Below are 26,270 nucleotides of genomic sequence, written 5' to 3' on the forward strand. Positions count from 1 at the left end.
GTGATTCAAGAAGTGCAGTATTGTATTTCCATTAGTAGCACCTATCAATAAAAAGCATCTCCAGCTTTATTAAGGACATATGGAACAACAGATTGGTCCAATGATGACAATTGCTCTAACCATGAAGCTTGAGGCCCGATCCGCCATATGATTCTTGGTTTTCAAAATGGCTATTGAGAACCAGGATGTCCAAAAGATCAAGGACTAGTTCTCTTTTCTTTTTCTTCAAAAACAAATTCGAAAACGGTTTTATCAAAATAGGTCATGCATTCCGTAGTATCATCATTGTGTTATACTAATCATCCTTGATGCATTTCGGGCATATCATCTCTCTCATGCATAACAGGTTAATATGTGACTCGGATCAGCTTGACGATTACTCGTATGAGATCGATGAAGAAGAAACAGACGTGAGTGATATTAAGAGGGAATGAGATTGTTTTGAAGAGTCTAAGCCCCCTATTTTTGAAGAACCTATTATCGTCAATCTGGGAGACTCGGTTTGCGTCAAAGAGGTCAAAATAGGGGGATATCTATCTGCAACCGATGTCTTGAGGATGACGGCATTACTTAGAGAATATCGGGATATCTTCGCCTGGTCATATGTTGACATGCCTGGGTTAGACCGAGAAATAGTGGAACATGCTTCACCCACAAATCTTGCTTGCATGCCGGTTAACCAGCCGTGCGTAAGAATGAACCCCGAATTATCCGATAAGATCAAAGAAGAAGTGATGAAACTTCTCAAAGTCGGATTCATCGAAGCCGTCCCATAGGCTGATTGGGTCGCCAACATTGTACCAGTAAAGAAGAAGGATGGGAGGATACAAATATGCGTGGACTATAGAGATTTAAACAAGGCCGATCCGAAAAGACGATTTCCCACTACCGCATATTGACATACTCGTCGATAGCACCGCGGACTTTGAACTATTCTCCTTCATGGATGGCTTCTCGGGATATAATCAAATCATGTTAAGAGAAGAAGACAAGATTAAAACTTCATTCGTCACCCAAATAGGGATTTTCTACTATAAAGTCATGCCTTTTGGATTAAAAAATGCAAGGGCTACCTATCAAAGAGCTATGGTGACTTTGTTCCATGATATGATACACAAAGAAGTGGAGGTCTATGTCGATGATATGATCGCCAAATCCAAACCTACGTAAGACCATGTTCAAGTACTAAGAAAGTTATTTGATCGGCCGAGGAAATATAAACTCAAGCTAAACCTTGTAAAATGCGTATTTGGCACCGGATCCGGAAAGCTACTTGGATTTGTCGTGAGCAATCGTGGTATCGAGATTGACCCTTCCAAGATCAAAGCTATATGGGAAATAGGGACCCCGTCTATTGTCAAAAAAGTAAGGGGTTTACTTGGAAGGCTGAATTACATATCCAGATTCATATCACAATTGTCGAAACAAGCAAAGCCCTTCTTCAAACTCCTAAAAAAGGGTGTAAAAGTAAAGTGGGATTCCAAATGTCAATATGTATTTGAGAAAATCAAGGAATATTTGGTACAACCACTAGTACTGGTACCTCCTATCTCTAACGTTCCTTTGACTTTATATTTGACAATTCATGATGAGTCCTTGGGAGCTTTACTCGCCCAAACTAGCCCCAAGGATCGAAAGGAACGGGCCATCTACTATCCGAGCAAAAAGTTTATCGCATCCGAAGTTAAATATTCATCGGTTGAAAGGACTTGTGTAGCATTGGTTTGGGTCCTCCACGGATTAAGGCAGTATACCTTGCATTATCATATCCAACTGGTCACTAAAAACGACCCTATCAAGTACCTCCCGAAAAAACCAGCCTTGTTGGGAAAAATGGCTAAGTGGCAAGTGCTCCTTTCGGAGTTCGACATCAGAACTTCTCCCCAAAAATGTCATCAGGGGAAGAGCGATCACCGACATGTTGGCCAAAAATCCTCCTAAGAACATTTCAGAGCAAAATGATAGAGGCCAAATCCCGAACATATCTGAAGACAAATGGACAATGTACTTTGATGGCGCTGTAAATCTCATTGGATCAGGTGCACGGGCAGTATTAATATCCCCTTAAGATCAACATTATCCCGTCTCAGCCAAGTTGGTATTTCCGTGCACCAACAACATTTCTGAATATGAAGCTTGCATCCTTGAATTGCAACCGGCTATTTCATTAAAAGTAAGGAAACTACTGGTAGATGGGGATTCCATGCTCATCATCTTACAAATCCAGGGAGCGTGAAAAAAAAGATCTAAAGCTTATCCCTTATCACAAATTTCTCGAAGGATTGATCCAACATTTTGATGAGATCATATTTGAGTATCTGCCGAGAACCCGTAACCACTTCGGCGATGCTTTAGCTACATTATCACCCCTGTTGCAAGTACAAGATGGCCTGGAAATAGAACCATTAAGAATTGACATTCTTAATCAACCAATATCTTGCATGGTCGTCGAAGAAGAATCTGATGAAGAACCATGGTATCATGATATCAAAAATTACCTTCTGAAAGGCGAATTCCCACAAGCCAGCCAACCGTAAGATAGGAAATACATCAGCAAGATGTTTTATAAATTCTTCCTCGGTGGACGGATCCTATTTAAGAGATCTTTTAATTTACTCTTGCTAAGGTGCGTAAACGCCAGAGAAGCAAATCTCATTATGAAAGAGATTCATGAAGGGGAATGCGGGCCGCGCATGAATGGTTATCTCCTCGCCAAGAAGATCATGAGACTCGGATATTATTGGATGACTATTGAATTAGATTGCAATCAACATGTTAGGTCTTATCATCGGTGCCGGGTATATGGCGACAAGATAAATGCGCCGCCAAATGAATCGCATCAGATGTCAGAACCTTAGCCGTTCTCTATGTGGGGGATTGATATGATCGGTCCCATCAACCCAAAGGTCTCTAATAGACATCATTTTATTTTGGTGGCCATTGATTACTTCACCAAGTGGATCGAAGCTAGCTCATACGCCAATGTCACTGCAAATAGTGTGGCTAAATTTATCGGGCGAGATATTATCTCAAGATATGGAGTTCCATGAGCAATCATCACAAACAATGGCTCCAATCCGAACAACAAGGTAGTCGACCACTTATTGGATCAATTTAAAATACGACATCTTAACTCTTCACCTTACCGACCGCAAATGAATGGAGCCGTGGAAGCGGCAAATAAGAACATCAAGAAAATATTGGCCAAAATCGCTAAGAAATATCGAGGGCGGCACGAAAGATTGCCATATGCCCTAATGGCCTATCGAACTTCGATTCACACTTCAATCGGGGCAACTCCATACTCATTGGTATATGGTATGGAAGCAGTCTTGCCAATAGAAGTTGAAATTCCCTCTTTGAGGATCCTTTCTCGAGTCGAACTCTTAGAAGATGAGTGGAATCAATAGAGGCATGAGCGATTAAATCTGATTGATGAGCTGCGACTAAAGGCCATTTGCCATAGCCAAAGCCATCAGAAGAAAGTAACCAAAGCTTTTAACAAAAATGTCGGGCCTAGGAATTTTGAAGCGGGAATGCTAGTCGTAAGGAAGATACTCCTAAATGCCCAATACCCGAGAGGCAAATTTACGCCAAATTATGAAGGCCCCTATATAATCCAGAAAGTTTTATCCGGGGGAGCTCTTATCCTTGTAAACATAGATGGAGAAGAATTGGCAAATCCAGTAAATGTAGATGCTGTGAAGAAATACTATCCTTGAAATAAAACCGAGCTTCAAGTTCTTTGATGAGCGGATCTGAGTCACATAAAACTTTGCATTTGCATGTCATCTGCATACCTGCATGTGCATGTGTTTACATATTGCAAGAGGACTCTGAATTGTGAAGAATCCCGTAAAGCGATTGATCGAGCGGGGAATCGGCTTTGATTTGAAATTTTGAATATCCATAATCGATTGGTTTCTTTTGTTTATTCAGGAAACAAGAATCAACTTTTAAAGGAGACAGGTTTAGGATTCTCTTCCTTTATAAAGGATACTCATTTCCATTAAGAAATGTTATCATGCTTGATACTGAAAAAATTTTGAATCACGAAGCTGCATGGCCTCTTAAAGAAATATCCTTTTGAAAATTCACAAACACCATTTGAATATATCTTTTGTGATGAAAATTCCCACAAATGGTGAATTTTGATAAAAACACCCCGAGGTCCTACAAAATGGTATGTTTTGAAAGCTTTTCAAAAGGATGATCCTTCGTAAGAAAAGAGGCAAACCTTATCCCCAAACACGTCCCCGATGCACTTGAGAGATGAGCGAAGATGATAAAGAGAAATAGCTTAATCTCCGGACGTAGGGGTCATTCGCGGTGATTGCATGGATTGAAATGATGAAAGGCATTTTCATCTCAAAATTCTCCATACACACTTGTATCCCTTGATAACCATTCTGAACCAAAAAGGGAGAAATTTTTTTGAATAAAACCCTGTCAAGAACCACCCCGCACCGGGGCATATTTGGAGGTTCGTTTGGTTGATTCCTTGGAGAAAAGATTTAGGTAAGACTTTATTGTGCTAACCTGCATCAATCTTTTCGTGATAGCTTCAGGTGATTTCTTGCGGAGGCCTGGAACACCTTAAAGTGAAAGAAAGTACTTCATTTCCATATCCCCAAACACTTTATCCTTTGATGAGCCAATTTGAGCCTTTAATCTTCGTTTCTAAACCATTGTTGGTGATTACCTCCCTATAATGGGATAAGACAAAGGAATTACCAGCGACAAGTCAAAAAGCATAATTCGAGGAAATTTTCAATACTGGTCTCGAAAAGAACCAATTAATGCAAAAGATGATAAGAGCAAGAAAGGGCTAGAAAAAGCAAAGTGCCTCGTAAAAGCAAAGGCCAAAGCCCATTTGAAATCATCTCTTAAAAAAGAAAAAGCTTGTGAATTACAAAGAAAAGAGGAAAATCCTCAAGTTCAGCTAAAGAAAAATATTTGTGAATCTTCTTCAAGCGCAAACAATTGTTGGTAAAGATATCAAGGTGATCACTCACGTTTACCCCTCTTTCTGAAAATATGGCCTTTCTAAAAGGCCCACCTTAGGCCAAGATACGACCTGTCCCCAAAACTTTTCTGATTTGGAGATGTCTCCCGCCGATGCGAGAGATCACAGAGGAAGCCGCCGCTTAAAGAGGTAAGCATAATCCTGTCTTATCATAACTTCGGGGTTCTTGACTTGTAGAACCAAAGAAGTTATTCCCGATGAATATTCCTTTCTTAGCCTCAAGATGAATATCCTTTGATAAACCTTTGACCCGGCCCGAATTACGATCCCTTTTAAATGCCTTCTCTGATCAATTAGATTGTATGCATCTCGAATGATCCCGAAACCTTAAGGTTAGGTTTTCCGTGAGCGGATTCGAGTTTTGAGTAAAGCCTTTCCAAATGGTGAGAAGCCCTCTTGGATAAAGGAAGTCCTTTTGAAATCTTTTAAAACAACTTTATTGAAGAATACTCGGATCGTGATATTCAAAATTCATCCCTAGCGGAGATTTGAACATGTGTTTGGACAAGCTTTCCCCACTAATACAAGTTGAAAACTTTTCAATTGGGAGTCCTAAGTTTTTCCCCAAAACTTAGAATCGCCTTTTCTTCGTCATAATCCATGGACCTCAACCCACTGGATTGCTCTGAAAGCAGTACTAATAACGTTTAGTTGAATTTCTGTAGGTTTTCAAGCGGCCCCAAAGCCTCAAAATAACCATGTTTTTGAAGATATGATTGGTTTGGATTTTCATAGGTCTTCTGGTATCCCTAGGTCCTCGGATATTCCATCTTTTAAATATGAAAATCGGGTTTGAGCTTCTGTAGGCTCTCTAGTAATCCTAGGTCCTCCGATGATACCCTCATGTCTTTTAAATCTGAAAATTGGGTTTGAGCTTCTGTAGGTTCTCTAGTAATCCTAGGTCCTCATATGGCACCATCTTCCTTTTGAAATCTGAAAAATTGGGTTTGAGCTTCTGTAAGTTCTCTAGTAATCATAGGTCCTCGGATGGCACCCTTTTCATTTTGAAATCTGAAAAATCAGGTTTGAGCTTCTGTAGGTTCTCTAGTAATCCCAGGTCCTCGGATGGCACCCTCTCTCTTTTGAAATCTGAAGTTTAGTTTAAGGGTGCGTATGGTAACGCTCCAGAAACGCGTATGGTAAAAAAGTGTTCCCAAAGTGTTCCGGAAACACTTTTCAGAAACGGGAACACTTTTGGAGCAGAAACGAGAAATAAAAAATACTTATTTCTTTGTTCCCGAAACACTTTTTATCAAACTTTTGAACACATTTTATAACGCAAGAGGAACACTTTTTGCAACCTTATGTTCCTAAACTATTCCTTCACACTCTCAAAGACGACGACTTTTTATCAAAGCTTTTGAACACATTTTCTTTTTGTAGTTACCAAACGCGTTTCTGTTCCCAAATATCGTAGCCGGGAACGGAAATAGAAAAAAGTGTTTATGTTCTAAAAGTTGTTTCGGGAACAGAAACGTTACCATACGCACCCTAAGTTTCCAAGGGATTCCTAATAATCGTAGGTCTTTGGAACGATACCCCTTGTTACCGCTTTTGTGGATTCCGGAAGGAAGACATTAGAGTAATATTTTTAATAGGTGAACTCCTTCCTACGGGATAGCCAATCTCCTTTAATATGTGAATTCCTTTATACGGGATAGTCAATTTCCTTCAATAGGTGAATTCCTTTCTACAGGATAGCCAATTTCCTTTAATAAGTGAATTCCTTTCTACGGGATAGCCAATTTCCTTTCAAACGGTGAATTCCTTTCTACAGGATAGCCAATTTCCTCTTAAACTAGTGAATTCCTTTCTACGGGATAGCCAATCTCCTTTAAACGGTGAATTCCTTTCTACGGGATAGCCAACCTCCTCTTAAACTGGTGAATTCCTTTCTATAGGATAGCCAATCTCCTCTTAAACTGGTAAATTCCTTTCTACAAGATAGCCGGTCTCCTTTTAAACTAGTGAATTCCTTTCTACGGGATAGCTAACCTCTTCTTAAACTGGTGAATTCCTTTCTACAAGATAGCCAATCTCCTTTTAAACTGGTGAAGTCCTTTCTACAGGATAGCCAATCTCCTTTTAAATCGGTGAATTCCTTTCTACGGGATAGTCAATCCCCTTTTAAACGGTGAATTCCTTCCTACGGGATAGCTAACCTTCTTTTATCAAGTAAATACCTTATTACAGGGTGAATCCTCCTTACTGCCTCCAAACCGCTGCGAAAAGACACTTGCCGTCAGACGAGCGTTACTCTCTAAAAGGACCTCACGAACTATTCAGAGGTAATCCTATGCACTCGTTCTCTCAACCTTAGACCGACAGCCTCTAAATCACTAATAGGTGAGCCATAGGTAAATCTCTCTCTTTTCACTTCTCTCTCACATTAGAAACGAGCCGAAGTGATTTCTCCATAAAATTCTGAACTTCAACGGCAAATGTAAGATGATTGAATGTCGAGATTCGTTTTTTTTTTAAACTTTTCCGCAGTTGAGTCGATTGAAGATTCAGGTGTCACATTATCTTTGAAAGCAACCTCTAACCGAGATTACTTTCAAAGAGGGGCAATTGTTGACACCTGATTTTTTATCAAGTTTTTCTTAGTTTTATTTCATAAAAATTCACAAAAATTCATAAAAAGTCAAAAAAATTGAAAAATCAAGATGATGGCCTTGGCCAAGCATAAGGAACCATTTTTGAACAAAAAATAATTTTTAATATTTTTCAGATTTTTTCAATATTTTCAGAAAATAGGAAATTACAAGAAAATTCATAAAAAATATTTCCCGAGGTCACAAAAATATAAATAAAAATATTCCATATTTTTATTTTAATTTACTTTTCATATTGACCTCAAGAAAAATTAAAAATTGAACTCAATTTTAGGTGTTTCTTTACAACACCGAGGGTTGAATTCGCCTAAAAAATACAATTTGAGTCTTTTTATTTGCAAAATTTACATATCTTGAGTCAAGAAATTCAATTTCAGTCCTCTGCAACTTCAATTTGATCAATTTCGCCCTGAATTGCACGAATTACACGAATTGGGCAAAAATCCCCAAAATCTTTGCAATTTAGTCCCTATAATTTCCAATTTTTGAAATTACTTTTAATCTAGGGACTTTCACAACAAAATTGGACTACCTCCCAAGGTTTTCATATGTTTTGAATCGATTGGCAGGGGTAATTTGATCCAATTTGATCGTTTGTGCACTCAATTGAACTTTTCCCCAATTTGTGATTTTAGAAAAAATTGGGGTTTTCATAGAAATTGTTGAGAACTTTTGGGAAAATCACATTTCTTGATGATATTTAGGTCCCTAAGTTCAATTTTGAGGTTTGATTGCAAAAATTCCCCACGGATTTTGATTAATTTTGAAAATTGTAGGTTTGAACCGGTTCGGATTGGTTTGACCGTCGGTCGGACCGGTTGAACCGGTCCAAACAGTGTCCTCTTCCTCACGAGTACGCGCTACTGTGCAAGTTTGAAGGTCGAGATTCGGAGATCAAATTGGATGACCATTCGACTATAATTGAGCGAGCATGGGTAGGCATTTTATTCGTCAAGACCGGACGCGTCGATCGCCATCAATTTTCGGACTAATGGTTGCCGGAGGAGAGCCGGTGAGGCGGTCAAAGCCTCGGCACTCCGAAAAAGTCAACCTTCATAGAATACAGAAATTCAAGACCATTTTGTGATCGCCGGAGTGCCAAACGGAGTTGGACGGAATCCTGTTCCGTTCCGCACGCCGTCCAACTCATTTCGCACGCGTGGGCACGTGCAAGGTGAGTCGGCGAAGTCTCTCCCATGCGCGCCAATTTTCAAAGTTGGTATAAAGGGTGGCGAGAAGCTTCGCGAAGAGGAGGATGCTCATTCGTGCTCGCTAAGAAACAGAATAGAGAGAGAAAGAGAGAAAAGGAAGAGAGAGAGAGAGTCTCGTGAGTACTATTGCCACCCGTCGGAGCTCAAATTATGCACCCCTCAACCGACTAATCCAGGCAAAATCAAGCTCGCGAATTAGGTCCAGAAGCTTCGCACCGACGCCGGGAAGCGATTGCACCAACTCAATTGGTCTGTGATCTCCTAAATCGATGAGTCAACTTCTCGAGCTCAACTCTGTGCATTCATGGCATCGCACTTCCACAAATGTGATTCCTGCAATTGATGTGTGCGTTTCGATCCTTGAACATCACCGACCACGTTCGCATCTTATTTTCGCATCGATTTTGCCCGAATACCTTGAGTCGAGACTTCAACCGGTCGCGGCCTGGTTGAACTTCGACCGGGCATTTCTAGCCATTGCGAGCTCAATCGGAGCTCGAGGTAAGTATCTTCAACTTGATTTGAGTGTTTTTGAAGCTCCGATTGAATAGTTATGCTTTGGTTTGATCGTTTGATTGTTCATGGCCGAGACATGTGCATTATTTTAGTGTACTGAACTTTCTTGATGCATTTCGGGCATATCATCCCTCCCATGCATAACAAGTTAATATGTGACTCAGATCAGCTTGATGATTACTCGTATGAGATAGATGAAGAAGAAACAAATGTGAGTGATATCAAGAGGGAATGGGATTGTTTTGAAGAGTCCAAGCCTCCTATTTCTAAAGAACCTATTGTTGTCAATCCGGAAGACTCGATCTATGTTAAAAAAGTAAAAATAGGGGGCATTTATCTACAATCGACATTTCGAGAATAACGGTATTACTTAAAGAATATCAGGATATCTTCGCTCGGTCATATATCGACATGCCAGGATTAGATCGAAATATAGTGGAACATACTTTGCCTACAAATCCCGCTTGCAAATCGGTTAACCAGCCATGCAGAAGAATGAACCCCGAATTATCCGATAAGATCAAACAAGAAGTGATGAAGCTTCTTAAAGTGGGGTTCATTAAAGCCGTTCCATATGCTGATTGGGTCACCAACATTGTACCGATTAAGAAGAAGGATGGGAGAATCCGAATATGTGTAGACTATCGAGATCCGAACAAGGCCACTCCAAAAGACGATTTCCCCTTACCGCATATTGACGTGCTTGTTGATAGCACCGCAGGTTTTGAATTATTCTCTTTCATGGATGGCTTCTCGGGATATAATCAGATCCCGATAAAAGAAGAAGACAAGATCAAGACTTCATTCGTCACCCAATGGGGAATTTTCTGTTCCAAGGTCATGCCCTTTGGATTAAAAGATGCGGGGGCTACCTATCAAAGAGCTATGGTAACTCTGTTTCATGATATGATACACAAAGAAGTGGAGGTCTATGTGGATGATATGATCGCCAAATCCAGACCCGGAGAAGATCATGTTCGCCACTCGAAAAAGTTATTTGATCGGTTGAGGAAGTACAAACTCAAGCTGAATCCCGCAAAATGTGTATTTGGCGCCAGATCCGAGAAATTGCTTGGATTTATCATAAGCGATCGTGGTATCGAAATCGATCCTTCCAAGATCAAAGCCATATGGGACATTGGGACCCCATCTGCTGTCAAATAAGTAAGGGGTTTACTCTGAAGACTAAATTACATATCTAGATTCATATCACAATTGTCGGAAATAGTAAAGCCCTCCTTCAAACTCCTAAAAAAGGGCACAAAAGTAAAATGGGATTCCGAATTTCAACAGGCATTTGAGAAGATCAAGGAATATTTGGTACAACTACCAATACTGGTACCTTCTATCCCTAACGTTCCTTTGACTTTATATTTGACGGTTCATGATAAGTCCTTGGGAGTTTTACTCGCCCAAACTAACCCCAAGGATTGAAAGGAATGGGCTATCTATTATCTGAGCAAAAAGTTCACCATGTCCGAAGCCAAGTACTCATCGGTGGAAAGAACTTGCGTGGCGTTGGTTTGGGTCCTCCACAGGCTGAGACAGTATACCCCGCATTATCATATCCAATTGGTCATTGAAAATGACCCTATCAAGTATCTTCTAGAAAAACTAGCTTTATTAGGAAAGATGGCCAAATGGCAATTACTCCTTTTGGAGTTTGACATCAAAACTTCTCCCCAAAAATCTGTCAAGGGAAGAGCGATCACCGATATGTTGGCCGAAAATCCTCCTAAGGACATTCCGGAACGAAGTTATGGAGGCCAAATCTTGAACATATCTGAAGACAAATGAACCATGTACTTTGACGGCGTTGTAAATCTCGTTGGATCGTGCACTGGGACAATATTAATATCCCCCGAAGATCAACATTATCCGGTCTCGGCCAAGTTGGTATTCCCGTGCACCAATAATATCTCTGAATCCGAAGCTTGCATCCTTGGGTTACAACTGGCCATTTCATTAAAAGTAAAGAAACTGTTCGTTTACGGAGATTCCATGCTCATTATCCTACAAACCCAAGGAGCATGGAAGACAAAGGATCCTAAACTTATCCCTTATCACCAATTTCTTGAAGGATTGATGTAATACTTTGATGAGATCATATTTGAGTATCTGCCAAGAACTCATAACCATTTTACCGATGGTTTAGCCACATTGTCAACTATGTTACAAGTACAAAACGGCCTTGAGATAGAACCATTGAGGATTGACATCTTTAATCAACTAGCATACTGCATGGTTATCGAAGAAGAATCTAATGAAGAACCATGGTATCACGATATCAAAAATTACCCGCTAAAAGGAGAATTCCCACAAGACAGCCAACCAGAAAATAAGAAATACATCAGCAAGATGTCTTCTAAGTTCTTCCTCAATGGACAGATTCTATATAAGAGATCTTTCGATTCGGTCTTGCTAAGGTACGTAAATGCCAAAGAAGCAAATCTCATTATGAAAGAGATCCATGAAGGAGAATGCGGGCCGCACATGAATGGTCATCTCCTCGCCAAGAAGATCATGAGACTCGGATATTATTGGATGACTATTAAGTCAGATTGCAATCAACATGTCGGGACTTGTCATCGGTGCGAGATATATGGCGATAAGATAAATGCACCGCCAAAAGAACCGCATCAAATGTCAAAACCTTGGCCATTCTCTATGTGGGAAATCGACATGATTGGTCCCATCAACCCGAAGGCTTCCAATGGACATTGTTTTATTCTGGTGGTCATTGATTACCAAATGGATCAAAGCCGGTTCGTATGCTAACGTCACCGCAAACAGCGTGGTTAAGTTCATCAAGCGAGATATTATCTCAAGATATGGAGTTCCACGAGCGATCATTACAGACAATGGCTCCAATTTAAACAACAAGGTAGTCGACCACCTATTGGCATGAAAGGTTGCCATACGCTCTCATGGCTTATCGAACTTCAATTCGTACTTCAACCGGGGCAACTCCCTACTCATTGGTATATGGCATGAAAGTAGTCCCGCTAATAGAAGTTGAAATTCCATCTTTAAGGATCTTTTCCCGGATCAAACTCTCGGAGGATGAGTAGAATCAGTAGAGGCATGAGCGATTAAATCCGAATGATGAAAAACGGCTAAAGGCCATTTGCCACGGCCAAGGTTATTAGAAGAAAGTGGCCAGAACTTTTAACAAAATGGTCAAACCCAGAAATTTTGAAGCGGGGATGCTAGTTGTGAGAAAAGTGCTCCCAAACGCCCAACACCCGGGAGGCAAGTTTACACCAAACTATGAAGCCCCCTACGTGATCCATAAAGTTTTGTCAGGGGGAGCTCTTATCCTTGTAAACATGGAAGGAGAAGAATTGACAAGTCCAATAAATATGGATACCATGAAAAAGTACTATCCCCGAAATAAAACCAAGCTTCGGATTGTTTGATGAGCAAATCCGAGTCACATAAAACTTTGCATTTACATGCCATTTGCATACCCGCATTTGCGTATGTTTGTGTTTTGCGGGAGGACCCTAAGTCATGGAGAATCCTACAAAGTAGTTGATCAAACAGGGAATCGGTTTTGATTTGAGATTTTGAATGTCTATAATTAACTGATTTCTTTTGTCTTTCTAGGTGTCGGAATCAGCTTTTGAAGGAGACAGGTTTGGGATTCTCTTCCTTTATAAAGGATACTCATCTCCATTAAGAGGTGTTATCGTGCTTGATACTGAAATTTTTTGAATCAGTAAATCTGCATGGACTTTTAAAGAAATATCACTTTAAAAATTCACAAACACCTTTTGAATACGTCTTTTATGATGAAATCTCCGCAAATGATGGATTTTGATGTAAACGCCCGGAGATTCTACAAAAGGGTATGTTTTAAAAGCCTTTTCAAAAGGATGATCCTTTAGATGAAAAGAGCCAAACCTTGTCCTCAAACACGTCCCTTATACACTTGAGAGATGAGTGAAGGTGATAGAGAGAAAAAGAAAAAAGCTTGATCTTGGGACGTAGGGGTCATTCACGATGATTACATAGATTGAAATGATGAAAGGCATTTTCATTTCAAATTCTCCATACATACTTATATCCCTTGACAATCATTCTGAACCAAAAAGGGAGAAATTTTTTATTATAAAACTTTGTCAAGAACCACCCCACAATAGGGCATATTTAGAGGTTCATTGATTGATTCCTTGGAAAAAAAGATCAAGGTAAGACTTTATTGTGCTAACCCGCATCAATCTTTCCGTGATAGCTTTAGGTGATTTCTTGCGGAAGCTTGGAACACCTCAAAGTGAAGAAAATCACTTCATTTCTATATCCCCAAACACTTTATCCTTTGATGAGCCAATTTGAGCCTTTATAATTATCATGTCTAAACCATCGTTGGTGATCACCACCCTATACTAGGGGGCAAGACACAGGAATTACCAACGATGAGCCCAAAATATAATCTGGAGGAATTTCTGATCCTTCTCTCGAAAAAGAGTCGGTCAATGTAGAAAATGACAAGAGACAAAAGGGCTAGAAAAAGCAAAGTGCCTGGTAAAAGCAAAGGCCAAGGCCCATTTGAAATCGTTTCATAAAAAAGAGAGAAAAAGAGAAAAAGTTTGAAAATCACAATGAAAAGAGGAAAATCCTCAAGACAGCTGAAGAAAGATATTCATGAATCTTCCTCAAAGCGAACGATCGCCGATAAGGATATCGGGGTGATCACCTACGTTCATCCCTCTTCTGAAAATATGGTCTTTCTCAAAAAGCCCACCTTAAACCAAGATACAACCTATCCCCAAAGCTTTTCTAAACTAGAGATGTCTCGGATCGATGCGAGAGATCACACAGGAAGCTACCGCTTAAAGAGGTAAGTACAATCCTGTCTTATTGTATCTTTAGGGTTTTTGACTTGTAGACCCGAAGAAACTATTATTGATGAATGTTCCTTTCTTACCCTCAAGATGAATATCCTTTGAGAAGCCTTTGATCCGGCCTAAATTACGGTCCCTTTTAAATGCCTTCTTGGATCAATTAGATTGTATGCACCTCAAATGATTCCAAAACCTTAAGGTTAGGTTTTCTGAAAGCAGATTCGAGTTTTGAGAAAGCCTTCCCAAATGGTGAGAAGCCCTCTTGGATGAAGGAAATTCTTTTAAAATTTTTTTAAAACAATCTTTTTGGAAAATACTCAAATCGCGATATTCAAAATTCCTCCCCAATGGAGACTTGAACATGTGCGCTTCTCGATAATGTGTTTGGGACAAGCTTCCTTCACAAATACAAATTGAAGACCTTTTAATCATGATTCCTAAGTTTTTCTCCAAAACTTAGGATCGCCTTTTCTTTGTCATAATCCATGGGCCTCAACCCATTGGATTGCTCTGAAAGCAGCTCTAATGACGTTTAGTTGAATTTCTACAGGTTTTACGGTATCCCCAAATCCTCGGAATGACCGCACTTGTGAAGATTTAACCAATTTGAATTTCTGCAGGTTTTTCGATATCCCCGTGTCTTTAGCCCCTCCTCCTTTTAAATCTGAAAAATCAGGTTCGAGCTTCTATAGGTTCGCTAGTAATCCTAGGTCTTCGGATGGCACCCTCTTTCTTTTAAATCTGAAAAAACGGGTTCGAGATTCCGTAGGTTCGTTAGTAATCCTAGGTCCTCAGATGGCACCCTCTTTCTTTTAAATCTGAAGTTTAGTTTAAGTTTCCGAAGGATTCCTAGTAATTATAGATCCTTGGAACAATATCCTTGTTACCGCTTTTGTCGATCTCAAAAAGAAGACATTAGGGTAGTCTTTTAAATGGTAAATTCATTTCTACATGATAGACAATCTCCTTTTAATAGGTGAATTCCTTTCTACGGGATAGCCAATCTCCTTTTAATAGGTGAATTCATTTCTACAAGATAGCCAATCTCCATTTAATAGGTGAATTCTTTTCTACGGGATAGCCAATCTCCTTTTAATAGGTGAATTCCTTTCTACAAGATAGCCAATCTCCTTTTAATAGGTGGATTCTTTTCTACAAGATAACCAATCTCCTTTTAATAAGATAGCCAAATATCCCTTTTTGGATCTTTCCGGATAAATCCCTTATTACGGGGTAAACCCTCATTTTAACCTTAAAACCGCCACAAAAGACATTTACCATCGGACGGGCGCTGCTCTTTAAAGAGACCTCACAAATTGTTCAAAGGTAATCCCATAAACTCGTCCTATCTACCTCTGACCGATGATCTCTAGACCATTGACAGGTGAGCCGCGGGTAAATCTCTCTCTCTCTTTATTTCTCTCTCACATTAGGAATGGGCCAAAGTGACTTCTCCGTAAGATTTTGAGCTTCAACGACAAAGGTGAGATGATTGAATGTTGAGAATCATTTTTTCTTAAACTTTTCTCCAATTAAGTCGATTGAAGATTCAGGTGTCACCTTGTTTTTGAAAGCAACCTCTAACCGAGATTACTTTCAAAGAGGGGCACTTGTTGACATTTGATTTTTTGATCAAGTGTTTCTTAGTTTTATTTCATAAAATTCATAAAAATTCATAAAAAGTCAAAAAAATTAAAAAAATCAAATTTGGTTACCTTGGTCAAGCATAAGGAACTATTCTTGAACAAAAAATAAAATTTTCATATTTTTTGCATTTTTTTAATATTTTTGAAAAATAGGAAAATACAAGAAAATTCACGAAAAATACTTGCCGAGGTCACAAAAATATAGAAAAATATTTCATATTTTTATTTTAATTCCCTTTTCGTTTTGACCTCAAGAAAAATTAAAAATTGAATTCAATTTTAGGTGTTCCTTCACAACACCGAGAGTTGAATTTGCCTAAAAAATACAGTTTGAGTCTTCTTATCTGCAACTTTTGCATGTTTTTGTTAAGAAAAATCCCTAGGCGGTTTTAAAGTTGACAAAACAATCCAAGTGCTCTTGTGTTTTGAGATAATGCCGTCATTTACTTGTTTTGCATATTATCCTTTGGTACGAAGATGCATGGGATTGAATCTGGCAAAAGGATTTGGCTCAGATGTTGTTTCTAAGAGTCTCGTACGCTGGTTTGAGCTCGGACGATGGGCGGGGATAGCTCAGACGTTGTAATGACGCTCAAGCTCTAAGAGAAGTACTTCACGATCGGTAATCAGAACCTCAAGAGGAATGCAAATTGTGCTTAATTGATGCATATCAACGGACGCCATCGAGCTGGATCATTCTTGAAGATTTTCGTTGTGACAGAGATCAATCAAGGATGCGGAACCAAGAAGACAAACAGAAACTTTCCAAATGGAAAAAATCATCTATGGAAACCCGGGATCATAATTGTATGGGCGATTTGATTTAAGCGGGAAAGACTTTCTTTTGACGATCCCCAACGGCTAAGAGATCTTCTTTTGGTAACCATCTCGTCGAAAAAGGGTAGATTTGGAGAGATCTCTTCCGGATGCCTTGCAACGGCTAGATTGGAGGCGGAAGAGTATAAAAGACATCTTGAAGACGAAAGGACTAGAGATCGGCGTTAAGAGAGAAAAGTGTTCATAATTCTTAGATAGAGTGAACTCCATTTTCTATACATTTCTTGATCCATCCATTGTAATTGTGAGGAGGTATGCACACGAGTATTGAGCGCTAGGTGTGAAGTCTTGCGTGTCAAAGAGATCACGGATCCGTAACCTCCGAGCAACTTACTAGTGGAATCCAGCCGATTAGCTGTCAGCCGAAGAAGTGGACGTAGGCTTAACCAAAGTCGAACCACTATAATCCCTCCGTGCAGTTATCTTTATCTCTTACTCTGATCATCTAAATACTTTGTGATAGCTAAACCGAACACGAACAACGTGCATCGATCACATTACATATCATGTATCAATTGAATTACTTGCTCGTTGCGATATACTCTGGCTCCATCATCCGAGATCTCTATTTTACGTTGTGTGATCTAAATTCCGTAATAAATTCTTTAAAAAATCACACTCTATCACCTATTCACCCCCCTCTAGGTGAAATCACTAGCCATCAACAATTGGTATCAGAGCCTGGTACTCATACTTTGTGAAGTGTTCTTACTTCTGAGCTAACGATCTTTATGGCTAGCAATTTCTTTCCTGCTTGGATCGAAGGTGGAAGCAACAACAGGCCACCATACTTTAAAGGAAAAGATTATAGCGACTGGCAGAACAAATTTAAAGCATTTCTCGGATGCCAAGATCCCCAAATCTGGGACGTAGTACAAAGAGGAGTAACACCAACAACAGAGACTACAAGTACGGGGGACAACACAATGCCGACGATTGCCCCTCATCGAAAGAAATATGGGATAAGCTTCATGTCACCTATGAAGGAACAGACAGAGTAAAGGAGACGAAACTCAATTTTCTATTCGGACAATATGAAGCATTCAAAATGAAGCCTGAAGTGACAGTGAAAAAAATGTTTGACGAGTTCACTGAAATAGTGAATGGTCTCACATATCACGGGCAACCGGTTTCTAGACCGATGAGAATCAACAAGCTACTCCGAGCTCTTACAAAAGAATGGGACAACGTTAAAACTTCCATTCGGGAGACTCGGAGAATATCTCCCTTGTCAATGGACGAGCTCATTGGAACTCTTTAGTCCTATGAAGAAGAAAGAATCAATGATAAAACTACCACTAGAGGTAAAAAGTCAATTGCCTTAAAATCTAATGCTGATTCTGATGTTTCGGATTCGGAAGACGAAGATGATGAAGAACTGGCGCTCATGGTCAAAAGATTCAGAAGAATAGCTAAACAAGGTAGGAACTTCAAAGACAGAATGGATCTCGGACGATACAATCGGAAAAGATCATGTGAGACCAAAAATGAAAGTCAAGAAGTCATCTATTACGAATGTAAGAAAAGAGGCCACATCAAACCCAACTACTCACTATTAAAGAAGAAAGGCAATCATGAGAAATCCAAAAAAGCATTGAAAGCAAAGACTTGGAGCGACACCGAATGTGAAAGTGATGAAGAATACGCAAATGTCTGTCGAATGGCGGACTCAGATGATGACCTTGAGGTACCGAAAAAAAGAAGAAACAAATGATACCTTGATAGCGGGTGCTCTAGACACATGACTGGTGACTCATCCATGTTCATAGATTTCGAAAAACTTGATGGAGGAAACGTTTCCTTTGGAGGCAACAACAAAGGAACGATTATCAGCAAAGAAACTATGAAGATTGGCAATCTACTCATCAAAGATGTTTCATTAGTCAAGGGTTTGAATTTTAATCTTGTTAGTATTAGCCAACTATGCGATATTGGATACAAAGTTTCTTTTGCAGAAAATAAGTGCTCGTGTATAAGCCAAGACAACAAGTCATCATTCGTCGGACGAAGATATGGCAACATGAACCTTCTGGACACATCGTCCGAGAATGAAAAATGTCTTCTATCCGTCAAAGACGATCCAAAACTTTGGCACAGGATGCTAGGATACATAAGCTTCAAGCAAATCAACAAACTTTCAAAGAAGAAGCTTGTGAGAGGACTTCCAAATGCCAGATTCGAAAAGACAAAACTTTGTAAAGCATGCACGCTTGGAAAGCAAGTAAGAAATTCCTACAAGCCCATAAATGAAGTCATCACTACCCATGCTCTACAACTGTTGCACATGGATATCTTCGGACCTACTCAACACAGAGTATTGGATGTAAAAAGTATTGTCTTGTTATTGTGGATGACTATACTAGATAGACATGGGTGTTCTTCCTTACTCACGGGAGTGATGCATTTTCATTCTTTAAAACTTTTTCTAAGAAAGTTCAAAATAAAAAAGGTCATTCAATCACAAGCATCAAAACTGATCATGGAGGTGAATTTGAAAATCACTACTTTGCTGAATTCTGTGATCAAAATGGGTTTCAACACAAATTTTCTTCTCCATATACTCCCCAACAAAATGGAGTTGTTGAAAGGAAAAATAGATCCTTGCAAGAAATGGCACAAACTTTTCTAATTGAAAGCAAAGCTCTACCCCATTTCTGGGCTTAAGCTGTCTCAACTCGTTGTTATATTATCAATCATGTTTTCCGCAGACCATTGATTGAGAAAACTCCCTATGAACTCTACAAGGGAAGGAAGCCAAATATTTCATACTTTCATGTGTTTGGTTGTAAATGTTATATTCTTAAGAATGCAAGTGATCGAACCGGTAAGTTTGATGAAAGATCAGATGAATGTGTATTCTTGGGTTACTCCACAACAAGTAAAGCATACCGAGTCTTCAATAAGAACTCTCGGACAGTTGAAGAATCAATAAATGTGAAATTTAAAGATGAGCGGACTACTCGGACGATAGATGCTGAAGAAACAATAAGATCTGAGAAGGAAAAATCATCATCTGAAAACGCAGAACCGGATGAAACCTCTCAGAACATGGAAAATACTCCACAAGGTACATCATCTAAGATTCAAATGATGAAGACCTCACTGAGACTAAACGTGACAAATCAAATAGGAGCTGGAAATACATATCCAATCATCCCGTAAATCAGGTCATTAGGAATATAGATGAAAGAGTCAGAACCAGATCCAAACTCAAGGATACGATAAATGCCTTTGCTCTAGTCTCTGAAATCGAACCCAAAAGAATCGAAGAAGCTCTTGAAGATGAAAGCTGGATCGAAGTTATGCAATAAAAGTTACAACAATTCAGACTGAATGAAGTTTGGGAACTTATACCTGAACCAAAGAATCATCCTAATATTGAAACCAAATGGGTTTTTCGGAATAAGCTGGATGACAAAAGAAAAGTAATCAAGAACAAAGTAAGGCTTGTTGCAAAAGGCTACTTTTAGGAAGAAGGAATTGATTACGATGAAACCTATGCACCAAGAGCAAGACTGGAATCTATCAGATTGCTACTCGCTTACGCTTGCCACCATGACTTCAAGTTGTACCATATGGATGTTAAAAGTGCATTTCTAAATAGATATATCAAGGAGGAAGTTTATGTCAAACAACCTCCAGGCTTTGAAGATCCAAAGAACTCGGATCATGTGTACAAATTGAAGAAAGCTCTCTACGGACTCAAACAAGCACCCCAAGCCTAGTATGAAAGGTTAAGTAATTTCCTTACTGAAAAAGGCTTCAAAAAGGGTAAGGTTGATACAACTCTATTCATCGGGAGGGAAGAATGAGTTCGAGATAAGCATGATGGGAGAACTCAAATTCTTCATAGGACTACAAATAAATCAAACCAATCGGGGCACATTCATACATCGGGAAAAATATGCCTTGGAACCGGTGAAGAAGTTTGGTTAAAATAGCTGCAAGAAAATAGAATCGCCGATGTCTACCTCATCCAAATTGGATAAGGATGAATAAGGGAAACAAGTTGATCAGAAGCTATACGGGAGCATGATTGGTTCTTTGTTATACCTTACCGCTTCTCGACCTGATATTATATTCGGTGTATGCATGTGTGCGAGATTTCAATCTGATCCTAAAGAATCTCATATGTCCGTTGTCAAAAGAATCATCAAGTATATAGGAACTAATCCAAACCTAGAATTATGGTATCCCAAAACATCAAATCTTGTATTACATGGCTATTCAAATGCTGATCTTGCAGGTTGTAAGTTGGATAGAAAAAGTACTTCGGGCACATGTCAACTTCTGGGATCAATGCTAGTGTCTTGGTTCTCCAAGAAACAGAACACCGTAACTCTATCAACTGCAGAAGCTGAGTATGTAGCACTAAAAAGCTGTTGCGCTCAAATCCTATGGATGAAGCAATAATTGAAGGACTTTGGTGTTGAAACTCACAACATGGAAATCAAATGTGACAACACAAGTGCTATCAACCTCACAAAGAATCCAGTTACGTAGTCGCGAGCTAAGCATATTGAAATCAAGCATCATTTTATTCGTGATCATGTGCATAACTATGATGTTAACATTCAATTTGTTGATTCTAAACATCAATTAGCTGATATATTCACTAAGGCACTTGACAAAAATACATTTGAGTACATTAGACAAGAATTGGGAATTACCATGAATCCCATTTAAGCTGAGATCTAGACAGGAGAAATTTTCTCCGAACTTGAAAGTATCATTTGAAGACCTTCAACAACCCCGGAGCTTGAAAGCATCTTCTGAAGGAACTTAAGGATCTTAGAACTTAGAGAATCATCTGAAGACAACATCTTCTGAGTAGATACGACAAAAGATTTGATCGTTCAAATTCTTGGCGCGTAAGTCGTTTTTATTTTTGGCAACAAATAAGATACGCATCAACACAATCTTTTTAAATATTCAGCAAATATTATGTGATTGTGCTGATTGTTCCGATTGAATATTTGATTGCCTTGATTGAAATTAAATTGATTGAGTTAAAACATTCTCAAAATTTTTTCAAAAGAATTTCCTATTCTATCAAAATCAGGATCATCTCTTACGGAATCTCTCTTTCTTTCTAAATCGAAGTCATCTCACCAACTTTAAAAGGCTGGTTTTCATACTCATTTTCTTCCTAAGGCCTCTATAGTCTTTCATAACCTCATATTCCTAAGATCGTTAAAGCCCTTCGTTCCTCATGGACCCCAAAAACATCACATTCTCAACAAAAAACCCTGTTCTTTCTCAAAGTGATCTAGAGAATGACGATCACCTTCCCCTCAACGAGTTCGTTGAAAAAGTCAGATAAGAAAGAACGGCTGTCACAAAAGCAAAACATAAAATGTTGGAAGAAGAAGACATCTGTCATAGAGAGATGTTGGCAGAATACCAAGACACTCTGGTTGAAAATCGCGAAGAAGAAACCGATGATCCAACATAACCGGCTGAAAGCCAAGGAGAAAAATCTCGGGGGGAGGACATGGAAACAGAACCGGGCATTGAGGAAGAAGAAATGAGTCAGAATAATGACTCTGACCTGTTGGAAGATGTCTTGTACGACCAGATTGAGATGAAACACTAAATCACTGGAATGTACAATTTGCTCTTTCAAGAGACGGGAGAAATGAGAGAGAGGATGATGGAAGAGTTCGGTGCAATGACACGGGACCTGTTAGAGAAAGCAAGACAAATCCTCTTCAAAACCGACAGATTAACCAATACGGTGGATACACTTCGGGACTCCATCAACCAAAGGCTGGAAGAATTCTCAAAACGGGTGCTGATGAAATTCCCACAAGACTTCATACTATCTACAGCACCACAGAGCTCCTCACAACCAACGGGGAAGGAATCTGACTAGCATTCTGAATCGGTAAGATCTCTCAATGCTAAAAGGGTTGCCCTTTATCTTGAAAGGAAAATAAGGCTGGCCAAAGTTGTTAGGAAGACAATTCTTGCAACTCGACGGAAGGGAGACGATGAGAAAACCGTGAAAACTTTGATAGAGCACAACGGGTTCTTCTCGGAACAAGAAGTGACAGAATATGCAACCAAGCAAACCGAGGAAGAATTGAGGAAGGCCTTACCGCAAGGAACTCAAACCGATAACGAGGTGAATCTGGATGATTTTCACATTCATGATCTCCTTCACTTTTATAAGGAAAATGAGCAAGACTTTGCTCGAGCGGAATATGCAAGAGCAGTGGTGGAAGAACGCAAATTGGATCCAAGCTACATCTTAACGGGAATACGGGCTCTTGAAAAGCTATCTACTAAGATGAACAGGGATATCATCCGGAAGATTCAACAAGACAAACATGATCACACTCGGGGAGATTAGTGTCACCGTTGGGAAACAAAGAAACTAGAAATCTCGACACGAGACAAACTATGGGATATTTTGTTCAAGCGGGGTAAATGCAAAGATAACCTGAGGAAGTTCAGCACAGAATTTAACATTGAAATGACTGCGATCAAAGAACAGCTGAGTTTGAAGGGACAGACCCTCAAAGAAGATATGAACAACAAATACCATTTCACGGGCCTCGAGCTCGAACAAGCTGAAAAGAATCTGCACAAGATAGCAGCTAAAGTTAATGAAAAGTTGTCTCAAATGACACGAGCTGTCGTGTTTCAAATCTACTAAAGGACTCTCCAAACACCAAAAATTCCTTAGCCTAAACTTCATCTTGACCTCGTTGCCTTGAATAAGATTCTTATCTGTCACACTCAATCCAATTCTTTTCTTTTCTGATCCATTTGACTAAATGATTCATTATTCTATGCTAAATCCCATATCCGAATGTTAGCATGTTTGATTTGAATATACTACATAGATAACCTGAATAGGCATTGAATTCAGGGGGAGCAACGTTTTTTCACTATCTAACTATGCAGGTTACTCCCTTTTGCTGATGACAAAAAGGGGGAGAATGGTATATAATGATATAATTGTGTTGTAAGTGTCATAACTTGTGATGTCGTGATGTGATATGTGCGATATATGACTCGGAAATATCACCCGTGATGTATGAATCATGTGAAATCTATCAGTAATATGCATGCCAAAATCCCTCAAATAATAGGATTTCAGGTCAAGCATGACCTGTGGGAACATCATCCGAGAAGGATTATCTTCTCATAAGCTGAGCAGGTGAACAAGTTCCCTTCCTTCAAAATTACATATTTCAAAGCTTTGGCTAAATAGGACAAACTCTAAGCTTCTAACAGAACGTGATGCTCTAAGGAGTTACAATTTTCATACTCACATCATATTTGAAACTATCATACATCTCAATAAATACACGCACTTGGAATACAAACTCATCGATTGAGATAGCACAAGTTACGAGACTGCTCATCACAGTATATAAATGCATTCTTTTTCGGAACTTAATCTTACTAAAAGTACAAGGAACGAATCGCTAAAATTATTTCTTAGCAAGATTCTCACTAGAGTAACTTTGCTGAAGTTGCTCACCTTTTCTAAACTCAATTACTCATTACTATAGTGGATCGTTTTGTCATTATCCAAAAGGGGGAGATTGTTGAGAAAAATCCCTAGACGGTTTTGAAGTTGGCAAAACAATCCAAGTACTCTTGTGTTTTGAGATAATGCCGTGATTTACTTGTTTTGCAGATTATCCTTTGGTGTGGGGATGCATGGGATTGAATCTGGCAAATGGATTTGACTCAGATGTTGTTTCTGAGAGTCTCGGACGCTGGTTCGAGCTTAGACGATGAGCGGGGATAGCTCGGATGTTAGAATGACGCTCAAGCTACGAGAGAAGTACTTCATTATCAGTAATCAGAACCTCAAGAGGAATGCAAATTATGCTTAATTGATGCATATCAACGGACGCCATCGAGCTGGATCATTCTTGAAGATTTTCGTTGTGACAGAGATCAATCAAGGATGTGGAACCAAGAAGATAAATAGAAACTTTCGAAATGGAAGAAACCATCTATGGAAACTCGAGATCATAATTGTATGGGCGATTTGATCCAAACGGGGAAGCCTTTCCTTGGGCGATCCCCAACGGCTAAGAGATCTTCTTTTGGTAACCATCTCATCCAAAAAGGGTAGATTTGGAGAGATCTCTTATGGATGCCTTGCAACGGCTAGATTGGAGGCGGAAGAATATAAAAGACATCTCGAAGACGAAGGGACTAGAGATCAGCGTTAAGAGGGAAAAGTGTTCATAATTCTTAGATAGAGTGAACTCTATTTTCTATATACTTCTTGATCCATCCATTGTAATTGTGAGGAGGTATACACACAAGTGTTAAGCGCTAGGTGTGAAGTCCTGCGTGTCAAAGAGATCACGGATCCGTAACCTCCGAACAACTTACTAGTGGAATCTAGCCGATTGGTTGTTAGCCGAAGAAGTGGATGTAGGTTTAACCAAAGCCGAACCACTATAATCCCTCTGTGCATTTATCCTTATCTCTTACTCTGACATCCGAATACTTTGTGATAGCTAAACCGCACACGAACAGTACACATCGATCACATTACATATCCCGCATCAATTGAATTACTTGCTCGTTGCGATATACTCTAGCTCCATCATCCGAGATCTCTATTTTACGATGTGTGATCTAAATTCCGCAATAAAATATTAAAAAAACCACACTCTATCACCTATTCACCCCCCTCTAGGTGTAATCACTAGCCATCAACAGTTATAAGTCAAAACATTCAATTATGGTCATCTACAATTTCAATTTGACCAATTTCACCCTCAATTGCACGAATTGCACGGATTGGGTAAAACACTCAATTATTCTTTGCAATTTAGTCGTTGGAATTTTCAATTTTTGAAATTACTTCTAATCCAGAGACTTTCATAACAAAATTGGACTACCTCCCAAGGTTTTCATATGTTCTGAATCGATTGGCGGGGGTAATTTGATCCAATTTGATCATTTGGGCTCTCAATTGAACTTTCTCCCAAATTGCAATTTTAGAAAAATTTGGGGTTTTTATAGAAATTGATAAGAACTTTTGGGCAAAATGACATTTTTAGATAGTATTTGTGCCCCCGAGTTCAATTTTGAAGTTTAATTGCAAATATTTCCCACAGATTTGGATTAATTTCAAAAATTGCAAGTCGGAACAGGTTCGGACCGGTCTGACCGCCGGTCGATCCGGTCCAAAACAGTGTTATCGTCTTCCCCGAGCTCGCGTCATTTTGCAGAGTTGAACGATGAATTTTGACGATCAAATTGGGGGACCAATCAACTATAATTAAGCGAGATCGGGGAGGCATTTTGTTCCCCAGGTCCGGACGCATTGATTGCCACCGATCTCACAACTAATGACCGCCGGAGCATGGCGGAACAGCTAGTCAAAGCCACGGTGGTCCGAGAAAGTCAACCTTCACAGAATCGTCCAAATTCGTGCCCAATTCACGATCACCGGAACGCCTAATGGCTTGGATAGAATTCCCCATTGTTGCCGTCGCCGTTTAGACCTCTTCGCACACGTAGGAACGTGCGAAGGGAGGTCGGCGAAGCTTGACCCGTGTGCGCCAAATTTTGAAAAGTTGATATAA

This window comes from Rhodamnia argentea, chromosome 9, assembly GCF_020921035.1.
Source record: "Rhodamnia argentea isolate NSW1041297 chromosome 9, ASM2092103v1, whole genome shotgun sequence".
Classification (NCBI taxonomy): domain Eukaryota; kingdom Viridiplantae; phylum Streptophyta; class Magnoliopsida; order Myrtales; family Myrtaceae; genus Rhodamnia; species Rhodamnia argentea.